Consider the following 14,303-nt stretch of genomic DNA (forward strand, 5'->3'; position numbering starts at 1 on the left):
AATCCCAAAGTGAGAATGGCAAGGAAATGTAGGATCAAACTAATATCAAAACTCAACAGGCTATGTGTCTACCAACCCCTCAGCACCATTTCTGGCATCCCATACCATTTCTCTTGAGCCAGCTTTACTCTATGGCTACAGATTTCCTTGGTAGGTGCCCTATGGATCTAACATTTACATCTTCTTGCGGTCTCCATTGCAACTTAGGATTCACCTTCATATATTCACACAAAACATTCTCAGTGCCTTCTTATAGGGGCTCTGACCCTGCCACACACTGTCTGATCTTAGGGGTTCTCTGAAACCACACATTGCCTTGCATCACTGGATCTCTGGAATTATGGCACTAAATTCCATGACCCCTTCCATTTTTCATCTTTTGTGCCTGTAAAAACAGTACCACGTGGACAATACTACCAAGATCTATTCCCAGGTCAGGATGGAGTCAGGGCTTGGATCCCAGTTGCATTGGCCTCTGTGTGCTGACTATGGGGAAACACTTTCCTAGGTGGTTATTTTTGTGCAGAGGGAATTATCAGTTTAGACTCTCTCTTTTCAAATTAATTTGTATTTTCTCAAGATGAAACCTTCCACTAGTGGGGTCTTAGCCTTAGGGTACCTTTCCTATTGCATGAGATCTCTCTTTAATGATGCTTACCTCTTTAGCAATCGCAGCTGTGGTCTCAACTGCCTTGCTGGTCTATAAGTTTAAATTCATTCACTTCTCAATCAAGTGACACACTTTCATGTCTTTTCTGCTCCACATGTTGCTCACTCTCTGTATATCTAGATAAGAGCAGTAAGCAAGTAGCCATGACACATTCTGAACATTATTTTGTAGTTCATTCCTTTTATCCTTTATTTCTATATTGAAAATAGGCTTTTTAAAATACAATATATTCTAATAATTGTTTCCCTTGCCCCAGTTCCTCCCAGATCCTCCCTTCCCATCAAAAACCCACATCTTTTTTTCTCTCTCATTGGAAAACAAACAGGCCCAGTGATGGAGAAATGGATGAGATCTACAGGAGCAAACTGGGCGTGAGGGGGGGTAATGGAAGGCAAGGTCGAGGGAAAGAGAGCTTAGGGGAGTGGGAGGTCACAGCTGGATCAGGAACAGAGTGGGAGAACAAGGAAAGAGATACCATGATAAATAAAGACACCATGGGAATAGGAAGAAGCAGAGTACTAGAGAGGTTCCCAGGAATCCACAAAGATGATTCCATTATAGACTACTGGCAATGGTCGAGAGGGTGCCTGAGCTGACCTACTCTGGAGATCGGATAGCTGAATACCCTAACTGTCATGATAGAACTCTCATCCAATGACTGATGGAAGCAGACGCAGAGATCCACAGCTGGCTCCCAGGCGGGGCTCCAGGAGTCCAATCTGCAAGAGAGAGGAGGGATTCTATGAGCAAGAGTTATCAAGACCATGATTGGAAAAAGTACAGAGACATCTAGCAAAAGCAGTGGAAACACATGAACTGTGGACCAATAGCAGAGGAGCCCCCATGATACTGGATCAGGCCCTGTGGATAAATGAGACAGTTATTTAGCTTGAAATGTTTAGGGGGCCCCCAGGCAGTGGGACCGGGACCTGTCCCTAGTGCATGAGCTGGCTTTTTGGAACCTAGTGCCTATGGTAAGACACTTTGCACAGCCTTGGTGCAGAGAGGAGGGGCTTGGACCTGCCTCAACTGAATGTACCAGGCTCTCCTGACTCCCCTTGGGAGACCTTGCCTTGGAGGAGGTGGGAATGGGGGGGGTGGGTTGGGGGGATAAGGCTGGGGGGTGGGAGGAGGGAGGACAGGGGAATCTGTGGTTGGTATGTAAAATGAATAGAAAAATCTCTTAATAAAAATAATATTTTATTTTTTAAAAAAAGAAAGAAAACAAACAGGCAACTAAAACAAACAAACCAGAATAGGACAAAACAAACAAAAAACAAGAGCCAAAAAAAAGCACAAGAAACACATATAGACACAGAGAAACACATTAGTGCTGAATTAGTTTCTTTTTAATTCAGCCTCACTCCTGTTCTCAGGACATTGGGAGAATGCAAACACATTTGGCCATAATTTTACATAAATGCTCTATAGCCCAATTCTCTATAAAGTTCTTGTTCTCCACTGACATTTCATAGCACGTGTTCCTCCTAAAGCCACCTAATTTTTTAAAAAGAAGCCAAAAATAAACACTCAAATGAAATAGCATCTTCAACACATAGTGCTGGTAAAACTAGATAGCTACATTGATACCCAGATAACTTATACATTAATAGTTTTAAGAAGGAAGTTTATAGTCCTAAGGACTGCTGTGGGATGGTCTGTATGTCAAGTGTGTTGCTGATTGGTCAGTAAATAAATCACTGATTGGCCAGTGGCTAGGCAGGAAGTATAGGCAGGACAAGGAGGAGAATAAAGCTGGGAAGTGGAAGGCTGAGAGAGAAACACTGCCAGCCGCCACAATGACAAACAGCATGTGAAGATGCCGGTAAGCCACGAGCCACGTGGCAAGGTATAGATTTATAGAAATGGATTAATTTAAGCTGTAAGAACAGTTAGCAAGAAGCCTGCCACGGCCATACAGTTTGTAACCAATATAAAGTCTCTGTGTTTACTTGGTTGGGTCTGAGCGGCTGTGGGACTGGCAGGTGAGAGAGATTTTGTCCTGACCGTGGGCCAGGCAGGAAAACTCTAGCTACAAAGGACCTACATTAAAAGACCAGAAATAAATAAAGAGCACAAATAAATTATTTAATGGTGCAACACAAAAATTTTGAAACATAGGCTGGAGAGATGGTTCAGTGTTTAAGAGGACTGGCTGCTCTTCCAGAAATCCTGAATTCAATTCCCAGTAGCCACAACCATCTATAGTGGTATCTGATGTCCTCTTCTGTCATAAAGGCATACATGCAGATAGAGCACTCATAAACATAAAATAAGAACCTAAACCCAGCAGATGGCAAGAAATAATAATAAGAAATCAGAGGAGAAACTAAGAAAACAATACAAAGAATCAAGTAATCTAAGAGCTGGCCATTTGAGAAGATAAACAAGATCAACAAACCCTTAGCTCAAGTAACCGAAAGAAAGAAAGAGACGACTCAAATTAATAGAATCCAAAATGAACAAGGAAACATCATAAAAGACACCAAACAAATAGAGAACATTATAAGGGAATACTTTTAAAGTCTATATTCCATTAAGTTGAAAAATTTTAAAGAAATGGATAGATTTATTTATTCATCCAAAGTATAAAATTTAAACCAAGGAGAAACCAACAACCTAAACAGACCTATAACAAAGAAGATGACGGAAACAATGATAAATAATAAAAAATAATAGTTTTGCAGAATTCTACCATACTTTCAAAGAAGAACTACTAAAAATCCTTCTTATATACTTCAAAACAAAACAAACAAACAAACAGAAACCCAAGAAACAGAACAGAAACAGAAGGATCAATCCTAAACTCATTCTACGAAGCCAGTATTACTTTAATACCCGATCTAGGCACACACAATCTATAGTCTTGATATTCCTGATGAACACAGATGCAAAAATCCTCAATAAAAACCAGCAAGCTGAATACAAGCACTATAAAGGAAATCATTGCACCATGACCAAGCTGGCTTTTTCCTGGAAATGAATGGTTGGTTCAACATGTGTAATTTAATAAATATAATTAATCACATAAATGGACCTAAAGACAAAAATCACATAATAATCTTGATAGATGCAGAAAAAGCCTCTGGGAAAATCCAACATGACTTCATTATAAAATTCGTCAAGAGAGTAGGACTGAAGGAAACATACCTCAATATAATAAAATCTATGACAAACCCACAGCAAACAATATCCTAAATAGATAAAAACTTGAAATAATTTCATTAAAATCTGGAAGAAGACAGAGCTTCCCACTCTTCCCAACTCTTTTCAATATACTGCTGAAAACACTAGCTAGTAAAACAAGGCAATAAAAGGAAATTAAAGGGATATAAATAGGAAAAGAAATAAAATTATCCCTATTAACAGATGATATGGTATTATACATTAGAGACTCCAAAAATTCAATCGTAAAACTTCCATAAACAATATCAGCAAAGTGGCAGTATTCACCTTACAAAACTTTTACAAACAGCCTTTTTATTAACAACAAACTCACTGAAAAAGAGACTGTGGACACATTCCCATTTACAGTAGTGTCAACATCAGTAAGATATCTTGGATAATACTGTATGGATTGGTTTTTCCAGATCTCAAGCTATATTACAGAGCCATAGTAATGAAAACAGTATGCTCCAGACACAAAACAGACATGTAAATTAATGGATTAAAATTAAAGACCCAAACATGAATACCTGTAACTAGAGCCATGTGATATTTGACACAGAGGTAAAAACCTACAGTGAAGAAAAGATAGCATCTTTAGCAAATGGTGCTGGTGTTAGAACACAGTCAAAAAAATGGAGTCATGTGAAGGGAATTCTAAGTGCTCGTAAGAAACCAAGACTAGAGTCTTGTGACCTCAATTTCTTCAAAGAGACAAAACTATTACTAGAATGTGCTTTCATGCCCTTCCCATGTGTAGAAAATAAGAGTGAGTTTACTTTAGATTATTCATTACAATTGGCTAACTGGTTGTTGTTATTTTTTTCTATGTCTCTATAGAAAAACATGTTTTGCCACAAGTGGCTTGTCCTTGTGACTGAACACCTTACTCATGTGATTCTTCTTAACCCTCAGAGTATAAATTGTTTGAGGCTCTAAATAAAGTTGACTGTCTTATGAGACTTTAGTCCACCTCATTTTTAGGCTCTATTCTCCCATGTCCCACTGCCTCAAAAGTAATAAACAGCTGGGAAAACAGAATGTCCATATGCAGAAAAATGAAATTAGATACATATTTATCATCTTGCACAAAAAGTAGACTAAGTACATGAAAGATCTCAATTTGGAGCCTGAAACACTAAAATTGGTAGAAGAAAACATAGACAGTATCCTACAAGATACAGTTTTCTGAACAGTTCTCCATTTGCCCAGGAATTAAGACCAACATTTGAAAACTAGGACCACACAAAACTAAAAACCTTCTGTACAACTAAGGAAGTAATCAATTGAGTGAAGAAACACACAGAATGGTAGAAAATCTTTGCCAACTATTCATTTGCCAAGGGAGTAATAGCCAGAATATACAAAAGACTTTAAAAAAAGAGTGAAGAAAACAAATGACCCAATTAAAAATAGGCTGGGGCAGCCAGGTAGTGGTGGCACATGCCTTTAGTCCCAGAACTCAGGAGGCAGAGGCAAGAGGAGCTCTGAGTTCAAGGCAAGCCTGGTCTACAGCAGGAGTTCAAGAACAGCCAAGACTACACAGAGAAACCCTGTCTCAAAAAATAGGCTAAGGCTCTAATAAAAAGGGGGCACTCATTGACTGTTGGCAGGAATACAGATTGGTGGAGCCACTCCAGAAATCAGTATGGAGAATCCTCAGAAAACTAAATCTGCCATATGTCTCAGCTATACTACACCTTGTTATATGCCCAAAGGTCCCAACTTCCTATTCCACAGATACTTGCTTAGAGATGTTCATTGCTGCCTTATTCACAATATCTAGGAAATGGAAACAACCTAAGTGCCCTTCAACAGATAAATGGATAATGAAAATGTGGTAATATACATTGTGGAATACTATTGTGCTATATAGAAAAAGAAAATCATGAAATTTGCAGGTTAAGTGGATGAACCTAGAGAGTTATATTGAGTGAGACATTCCAGACACAGAAAGACAAAAATTATGAATTCTTGCTCATCTGTTGTTCCTAACTCCAAATCCTCAGATGTGAGTATACAACATGGAGAAACAACAGAAACCAGGAAAGTATAAAGGTATCATAGATGTGAGGAGAGAGAGAGGGGAATAGCAGGACACAGGTGATATAAAGTGGGAAGTGAAAAAAGGGGGAGTGGGCTTCAACTGGGAAAGAGGAAAAAAGGTCAGTACAGGTGGAATGAGGGGCAAATATCACCACAGTTGTTTGATAAAGCTTCAAGGAATCATATCATTTTATATTTACCAAAACTTATATAACACACACACCATATATATACATATACATATATAGAGATAGATATATAGAGGAGATAGAGACAGAGGTAGAGATAGAGAGGTATCTTAAAGGAAGTTAGGCCACTTAGGCTTGACAATACGCCCTCCAAGAATCATGGACTAACAAAAATGTCAGTACCAGCCACAAGAAACCTTTCAAATAGTTGATCAGAGGAGTCCAAGTGACTCCCAAAACAATATAGACTATTGATATAGCACTCAGTCACCTATCAGAGGTTGAAAGTAATCCCTAATCCTGAAGGCTCTGCACCCTTAGGACACAAGACTTGGATAATTTGAGCTGCATCTCAATTTAAAGCCTCCTAAATGTGGCCTAGCTTCCATGGTTCTAAAAATAATATGCAAACTACCAAGGAAGAGAAGAAACTAATGGTCCTACCCAGCTGTATCACCTAAGAGCCATGGCAATGACCAGCATGGCAAGATATCTCTAAAAGTGCAGTAAGTGGTTTTCACATATCAGTGACAACTAAAAGCTGTCTAATTGGACTTAGAGCCACTCAACAGAAGTTAAATAATATCTGGTATTGGAAACCTGGCTAACATCCTGGGGCTAATGAGATTATGGGGCTCAGAAAAAAAAATCTACTACTGTCACTTTGCTAGCTCAGCATAATTCCTTAGTACATCCTAAATCTTATCTTTTTACCCATTGATGAAAGTAGTAACCACCTCTCTGAGGGTTGCTCAAGTATGCCTAGTTTCAATCCCAAACCCAATTCCTGGAATTCAGTTTACATTAGAAGTCAAGGTTTTGATGAATGTCACACTTGGAAGCCAATTAAGAAAGCTGAAAGGAAGATACAACATCCCATTGTCTAATTGACTTGTTGCACCTTAAAAGTAATACATTTGTCACATTAAATTATTAATAAGAAGTGAATATTTGACTTGCTGCCCTAAAGAGAAAATAGTTCACTTCAGGTGGCACTGTTCCTTTTCAATAATGAGTCTGTCTGTAGGGGAATTTAGGGGCAAAGTTGTCTAAAAACTGTCCCTTTCTTAATCACTGCTTTCCCCATGCCATTTACTTCTTCAAAACAGCATTTTACAATCATTTTAGCAGACAGAAATAGTGGCTTTGATTTGGAGCTTAGTCTTGATTTAATTTAATATACAGTAACAGATTATAGTTTTCTAGTATTTTCATATAATCATGTACTTACAAGTATGAAAAAGCATTTCCTAACCCTGCATTACTATTTGAGTGTTTTCTTCAAAACATGTCACTTGTTTACTTTTTATGCTGCTAAAACATCATAGCTATTAAAGGGTTGATAGATGGTTTGTAGTATTTTCCAATTGTGTATTAAGCTAAGTATAAAACTACAAAAGCTCTATTCACTCATATACCACCAAAATTGTACATATTTAAGGTAACATTGCACTGACTACACTCTTGAAACATTACACTGAATAATATTTATTAATCAAAGTGAGTTTTTGAAAAATGGAGGAGGATAAAAGAGTCAATGCAGAAAAGTCAAATTTTGAAAGCATTCTTTTGAGAAAAGAAAAGTCCCACTTAATAGATTTTTGTTTTCATTTAGAAACTCACTACTGCCACACCAACTGACCCCTCAAATCCCATTTCTGCTTCTTTAAGCTAGGCTTATTTTGCTCCTCAGCTCCCCCGAAGGTACTCAGTATTATACTATAAGCACACTGGGTGCTTAAAAATTATTTATTGCATTGAGAGTATGGCACTTTTCCAAGCGCTTGTAAATTCATGAATTTATGTTTTTTGAGAATCTTTAATATCCATATGTGAACATCAATTCTCAGTATCTAGAAATAGATAGCGATGATGAAGGTATTCAAGAATTGGATGGATACGTATCTGAATGTCATGTGATAGATGCTGGGAATCTCCTTTCAGCTTGTTATAAGTAGCATTGGGAGGCTTATTGCAATGCTCTTTCCATAAGCCTTCCTACTGGGACAACACATCTTATTTGATGGGTTCAGCAGGGAGCAATTAGGGTTTTTTTTTACAGAGGCTACATTTCTTGATCATGTCTGTGTTGTGTTCATTATGCTCATTCCCTCGACATCAATAAGTCCATTTTAAAAAGCACCCAATGCTTTGTAGGGTATTATGGAAACTCTCTTAGAGAAATGCAGTTTTTTTTCATTACCTCTGATTATGTACAGCTCTTCCATGAAAAACAGGAAATCACATTTTTCTGACATGAGCTCCTCTTAGCCTCCCTCTAGCCTATCTCCCAAAACTAAGGTCCATAAGTAGAAGATATATACCATACATACTTGGGATGATCAGAAATAGGCATAATCTAAATATTTTTCAGGTTCATAATCTCAAGAAAATGACTGAGGACTTACATATACCAAGTACTATACAAATGGGCACATTAAACACAAATAGACAATGCCATGATGATTCTTATTTTCCTCAATGAATATTAATAAAGTTATAGGGTTGGTGACTGACCACTAAGGCAAACTAGTACTATGCCCCTGATCCCTGTTATTCCCCTAATGCAGGTACTACTTATCACCTTTGACTTAGTTTTGTATTTGCCTAAGATAATAAATTCAACTGCAAGAGACAGTTAATAGAATTTGGAGATAGATGTATAGCTGGGATCAAATATTCTAAATTATTCTAGTAGTAGTATAACAAATTTACTTTTATTTGAAATTCTTTAAACTTTTAAATAACTGCCCAACAAGTTTCTCCATAAATGGAGATAACAAAAATACAGTAATGTCTCCTGGTTCACCCAACCAGACAATATTTTTTTATAAACTTCTTCTAATACAAATTAGCAACACAAAGGAAAATAGGCAGAAACAAAAACTAAATAAAGTAATAAACACAAAACCAAGTTTTGTTCCCATGAGACAAAAATGGATGTCATGATGTCTATCCTCTAATGTGATCTAATTTACTTAGAGGATAATATCCTAAAATAATATTCAGATACAATTTTTTATTTTAGACATTTTTATGTATAAGTACCTTTTTACCAACATAAATTAGATAACATATACCAGCTGCTTTTATAAGCAAACACAAGGGCTACAGTGAAGGGCGAGGAAACAAATGTGCAGGGTACATACATATTCTTAGATTTTTCATTTTTTATTGGAAACATTTTTTCATACAATATATTTTGATCATGTTTTCCCCTCCACCAATTCTTCCCAGATCTCGTTCCCAACCTCCCTACCTGTCCAACTTCATTCTGCTTTTCTTCACTCTCTGTTTCAAAAAAGAAAGAGAAAGAGAGAAAGACAGAGAAAGAAAGAAAGAAAGAAAGAAAGAAAGAAAGAAAGAAAGAAAGAAAGAAAGAAAGAAAGAAAGAAAGAAAGAAAGAAAGAAAGCAGGGAGGGAGGAGAGAAATGAAAAAAACAAAAAATCACAAGAATGAAAATCAAAGCAAAAAATCAAAACAGACAAGCAAAAGATCAATAAGGAAAAATTCTAAAAGAAAAATTAAACAAAAGTCCATAAAAATGCCATTTGTGTTTGTTTCATGTTGGCCAACTACTCCTGAGCATGGGGCCTGCCCTGAATTGTTTTTTTATATATCCAGTAAAATGCCACTGAAGAAAACTAATTTTCCCCCTGCCAATGAGTACCAATTGCAGACAGCTTATTACTTAGTGGTGGGACTCCACGTCTACTTCCCCTTCTCAGTGCTGTGACCCCATCTAGCTTGAAGTTGTACAGGACTTGTAAATGTTATCACAGTCTCTGTGAGTTCGTATGTGCATCATTCAGGCATGTTGTGTGTGGAAGATACTGTTTCCTCTGACTCTTAAAATCTTTCTGCCTCCTCTTCCTGAACTCTGAGAGGAGGGGTTTGAAGATATTCTGTTTAGGGTTGGGTGTTCCAACATAATTCACACATTGTCCAGTTGTGAGTTTCTGTGTTAGTTCTCATCTACTTACAAGAAGAAGCTTCTCTGATATGGGTTGAGTAAGATACTGATCTACGGGTATAACAGGATGTCATTTTATTGCTATGTTCCTTTAGCAGAATAATAGTACTGGGTTTTTCTCTAGGTCAATGACCTATCTAGCCTCAGGTTCTTGGCTACTTTAGCAGGGTCAGGTACAGGTTTCATCTCATGGAGTGGGTCTCAAATCAACCCAAAAAGTGGTTGGTGACTCCCATAACATTTGTGCCACTTTGCTCCAGTGTAACTTGCAGGCAGGTCACTGTTGTAGGTTATAGAGTTTGTAGCTGGGCGATATTGATGATTACTTTTCTCCTTCAGTAGCATGCAAAGTACCTTCCAGTCAAATCAAATATTGTATGTTCACTCCACCCACATCAGAGAGGATTCTTCTTGCAGTAGGTAGGAATTAACACAGAGACTCACAACTGGACAATGTGCAGAAAGTGAGAGACTTGACATAATTTTAACAACTTAGATTCAATGAACCTAAATTTAGAAAAGAATTAAAAGCTGTTTGGGACTTGTTGATGACAACAGCAAGAAGTTTATACATGGAAGACAGAGTCATGAAGGAAGCAATCAATTTCTCAGTACTAGCACCAGGACATTCTATGACTGTCAGTCAGTCAGTATGTGGCCCTAACAAATCTACACTAAATCATCACAGTTTGTCAAATCTGCCTTCCCTTGATCCTCTTGTTAACTGGATAGTTGACTTAATTTCTTTGCTTTACTTTAAAACTTCCTTGGCTGTAGTTTTGTTGTCATAAAACCATTTTGAGGAATATTCAAATTATTCTGCCTCACAGAAGGAAATGGATGGTTTAATAAGAATTCACTCATAGTAATAGGATATTACATATAAAGTATCATGAATATATTTCAACATAATATGGCTGGCTATAGTAAGATGAATTTTTCATACTCAAGAATATAGTAATAAACATATTAAAACATTTATGAAGATATTTTAAGTGTAAAGTAACCGCTGGGTATCCTTAGGGGAATTGATTTCAGGACAAAATATCAAAAATCAGTGGCTATTCAAGGCACTTATATAAAACAGCACATACTTTACATATTATCTATGAATATCCTCCCATTTGAAAGGGGATTAAAGTATCCTGAATATAAAAAGAACTAAAAATAAACCCAAAAATCCAATCTACAAATGGTCATATGTAGTAATTAACTAGTTTTCAGCACAGAATATAAAATGTCCAAGATACATGAAAAAAATTTCAACATCATCAGTTATCACATAATGCATATCAAGATGGCACTGAGATTCCATCACATTTCAGTCAGAACAGTAAGTCAAAGAACAAATGCTGACAATAATACAGAAGAAGAGAAACTTTTACATACCATTGTTGGACATATACATCAATGTATCCACTATGGAAATCAGCATAGGAAATCAGTCCTATCGAAAAACAAAAAACCATGATTATCATGTAACTCAACTATACTACTCCTGAGTATATACCAAAATGAATCCAACTTAGCATACACTAGAGACATCTGTATACCTATGTTCTTTGCAACACTACAACAAAATTTCAGGCATGAAAATAACAATTTTATAGAAATTTTTTAGAAATATGTACTAAGATATTTAAGATGAAGTGATACCTTAGATTTTCTTTAAAATAATTCTTAGCAGGGGGAGTATGTAATATAAATGCACCTATACTTGTAAGACCTAAATGAATGAGTCCCTGGGAGCTACTATTTATTAGTTTGATAAATAATGTCATTTTCCATAATATAAAACATTTTTTTAAATCTTACAAAAATTAAAACATTGAAATTTCTAGTTCTCACCAATTACTATATAAACCTCAGGGCTCCAGATCCTTAGATATAATCAATTATAGTCATAAGAAGTGCTCCCATTAGAAGAGAGGAATGGGTTATAATGAGAGCATATATCAAAGGAGCTCAAAACTTCATTGCTAGTGAATCCAAACTTTTCTTTAAGTTGTTATTTTATTTTTGCAAGATATAACAAACCAAATGAATATGTTGAACTTATCTCTCAAAGGGAGACAAAAATCATATGCACAATGTATATAATTCATTCATTTCAAATGTTTTAGAAAGTTGAACAAGGATTTGTTTTAGAGTGTCATTTTAAGAAGAGTTCTGTGTGAAGTTGAATCCCTTTAGATCTTGTCGTCAGGAGTACTCTACTTGGACGCTACACTTTGAAAATCTTTATCAACAACTTTGGCGTAGCCAGAGGAGGCCATCCACAACTGTGAAGTGATACAGAAACTCTTTCAAATGAAATGAGTTAAAATTACTAGGAATGTTTAGCTGACCAAGAGAAATTTTAGATGTACATGCAAACAGTCTTCTAATATATAAAACACTTGCCAAGCAATTGGTATATAATACATTTATATAACTCAGGAAAGTGAATAATGGGTCAAAGATGCAGAAGAGTGGGTACTGTTCCCACTGTGGAGAGCTTTCAAACCATGAGGGTTACTAAGCAGTAGACTCTACTATGCTGGATGATAAAAAGCTACCCCTGGGAGTGACCAACAGATAAGACAACATAATATCCCAGGCCTCTCCCAATACTGGGTTTTAAGTTGTTCAACCAAGAGCTGCTTTAAACCAAAGAGGAAGGTCTCTTAGCTTTAAAAAGTTTTCCTTAACCAGACAGGTGTCTGTTTATTCAATAAACACGAATACAGAGGAGAGATTTTCCGGTGGAAAATCAATACTTTTAAAGATAAAAACCATCAATGTTACTTGTGTCAAGTGCCTAGAGTAAATTAAGTTTACAACTTCAGCAGACTGTCACGTGAAAGTGTGGCAGGGACTAACAAATTGAATTACCCTAGTACTACATCACTCACAAAAGTATTACTGGTAGTGACAGAGGGATATTGAATTTAAATTATTCATCTTTATTGATTGAACAGCACGTCTTAACTAGGAAACAAGAAGGAAAAAGCTGAGATGTTAGACCTACATTTTACATCCCAATGAAAATGATCCTAGGAAAGGGTGGAGTGTACATAGATGAAGTTAAGCCCTATGAAAAGTATCAACCTAGTTTTCTCTAGGTCCCATCCCAGTCCTGTCTTCTCTATTCCTAGTCATCTGAATAGCATCTACCTTCCAGGACATGTTCAGTATACCATTTTCCATGAGCACCTTCCATGCTCTGTTCCCTACATACTTCCCAGCCTAGTTTTAGGTTCTATGAGTACATTTTCCATGCAAGACACTCTGCTGAACATCATAAACAGATGAGCAGCACTTCCTCTCAAAGAATACAGAATCTAATGCAGGGAAAACAACATAAACCAAGTGATAAGACAGTGTACGTTTCTCTCCCATCATTAAAGTAATCCCCCACTTCTCTGTTATCGTCTCATCTAAGAAGACTCTTAGCCTTCAGAGAATCAGAGACCACATTGGAGAATCCTGTTACAGACTCTCCCTAGGAAAAAATGCCAAAGAAAATGTGTCTATATGTAAGTACATATGTAAATTTTTGAAAAAAAATGTTTTGAGTTCAGAGATCCCCCAGAAGCCTAAACAAGAAGCCCTATAGTTTGAAACACCTACCCTAAAGTATTGGTGACTGTAGAGTATTTAATGCTTTCAAGTAGGGGACATTTATATTGTGAGAAACTTTTGAAATCTAAATGCATTGAGGCAAAAGAATTGAGTGGCAGTAGGATCTTTAAAATTCTTTAAAGGAAACAAGACAAGGTGAGAAAGGCAAAATTTCCCATAAAGTGGCCTAAATTAAGAGATATACTAAACATATTTTTCCCTAAACAAACTCTTCATCCAAGTTCTGTGCAGCTCTTTCAGTCTGTCTGTCACCCATCAAAACCTCCCTTGTTTCATTTTTTTTCTTAATTAAACAGAGACAGAAACATTATTCCACCCCCTCAGTAAAACAACACAATTTATGTCCATGAATTCTACAGTCACTCTACATAGTGTATCTTAATTGTTTCAAAGTCTTTTTTAATTAAAACATGTATAGTGCTTCGTAGAGCTTGAAAATTAGGCAAATACCAGTAGGCTTCAGGCAAGGAATTTTTCTGCAGCAGAGGAGCAGGTAGCCCCAGAGAAATAGTAATCATCTGCCCAGGTAAACTCACTGTCCCTTTGAAGATTAAAGCCTAGCTACTCCAACTGTGGCTAGTGGACCAGCAATATCAGCATCATCTGGGAATTTATAGGACCTACAGACTCTCAGCC

The 14,303-nt window shown here is 36.7% G+C and overlaps 1 long non-coding RNA gene across 1 annotated transcript in view; it reads right to left on the bottom strand.

Moving 5' to 3' along the window:
- Positions 1 to 664: 664 nt before the first annotated feature.
- Positions 665 to 14,303, bottom strand: part of LOC128115902 (uncharacterized) — a 64,057-nt gene continuing 50,418 nt past the window's right edge. The window contains exons 2-3 of the long non-coding RNA XR_008220316.1: positions 11,433 to 11,490; positions 665 to 1,389 (exon numbers count right to left, since the gene is read on the bottom strand). This is a non-coding gene — a long non-coding RNA (uncharacterized LOC128115902). The remainder of the gene's footprint in view (positions 1,390 to 11,432; positions 11,491 to 14,303) is intronic.

The sequence above is a fragment of the Peromyscus californicus genome, unplaced genomic scaffold, assembly GCF_007827085.1.
Source record: "Peromyscus californicus insignis strain IS unplaced genomic scaffold, ASM782708v3 Scaffold_10__1_contigs__length_136768540, whole genome shotgun sequence".
Taxonomy (NCBI): domain Eukaryota; kingdom Metazoa; phylum Chordata; class Mammalia; order Rodentia; family Cricetidae; genus Peromyscus; species Peromyscus californicus.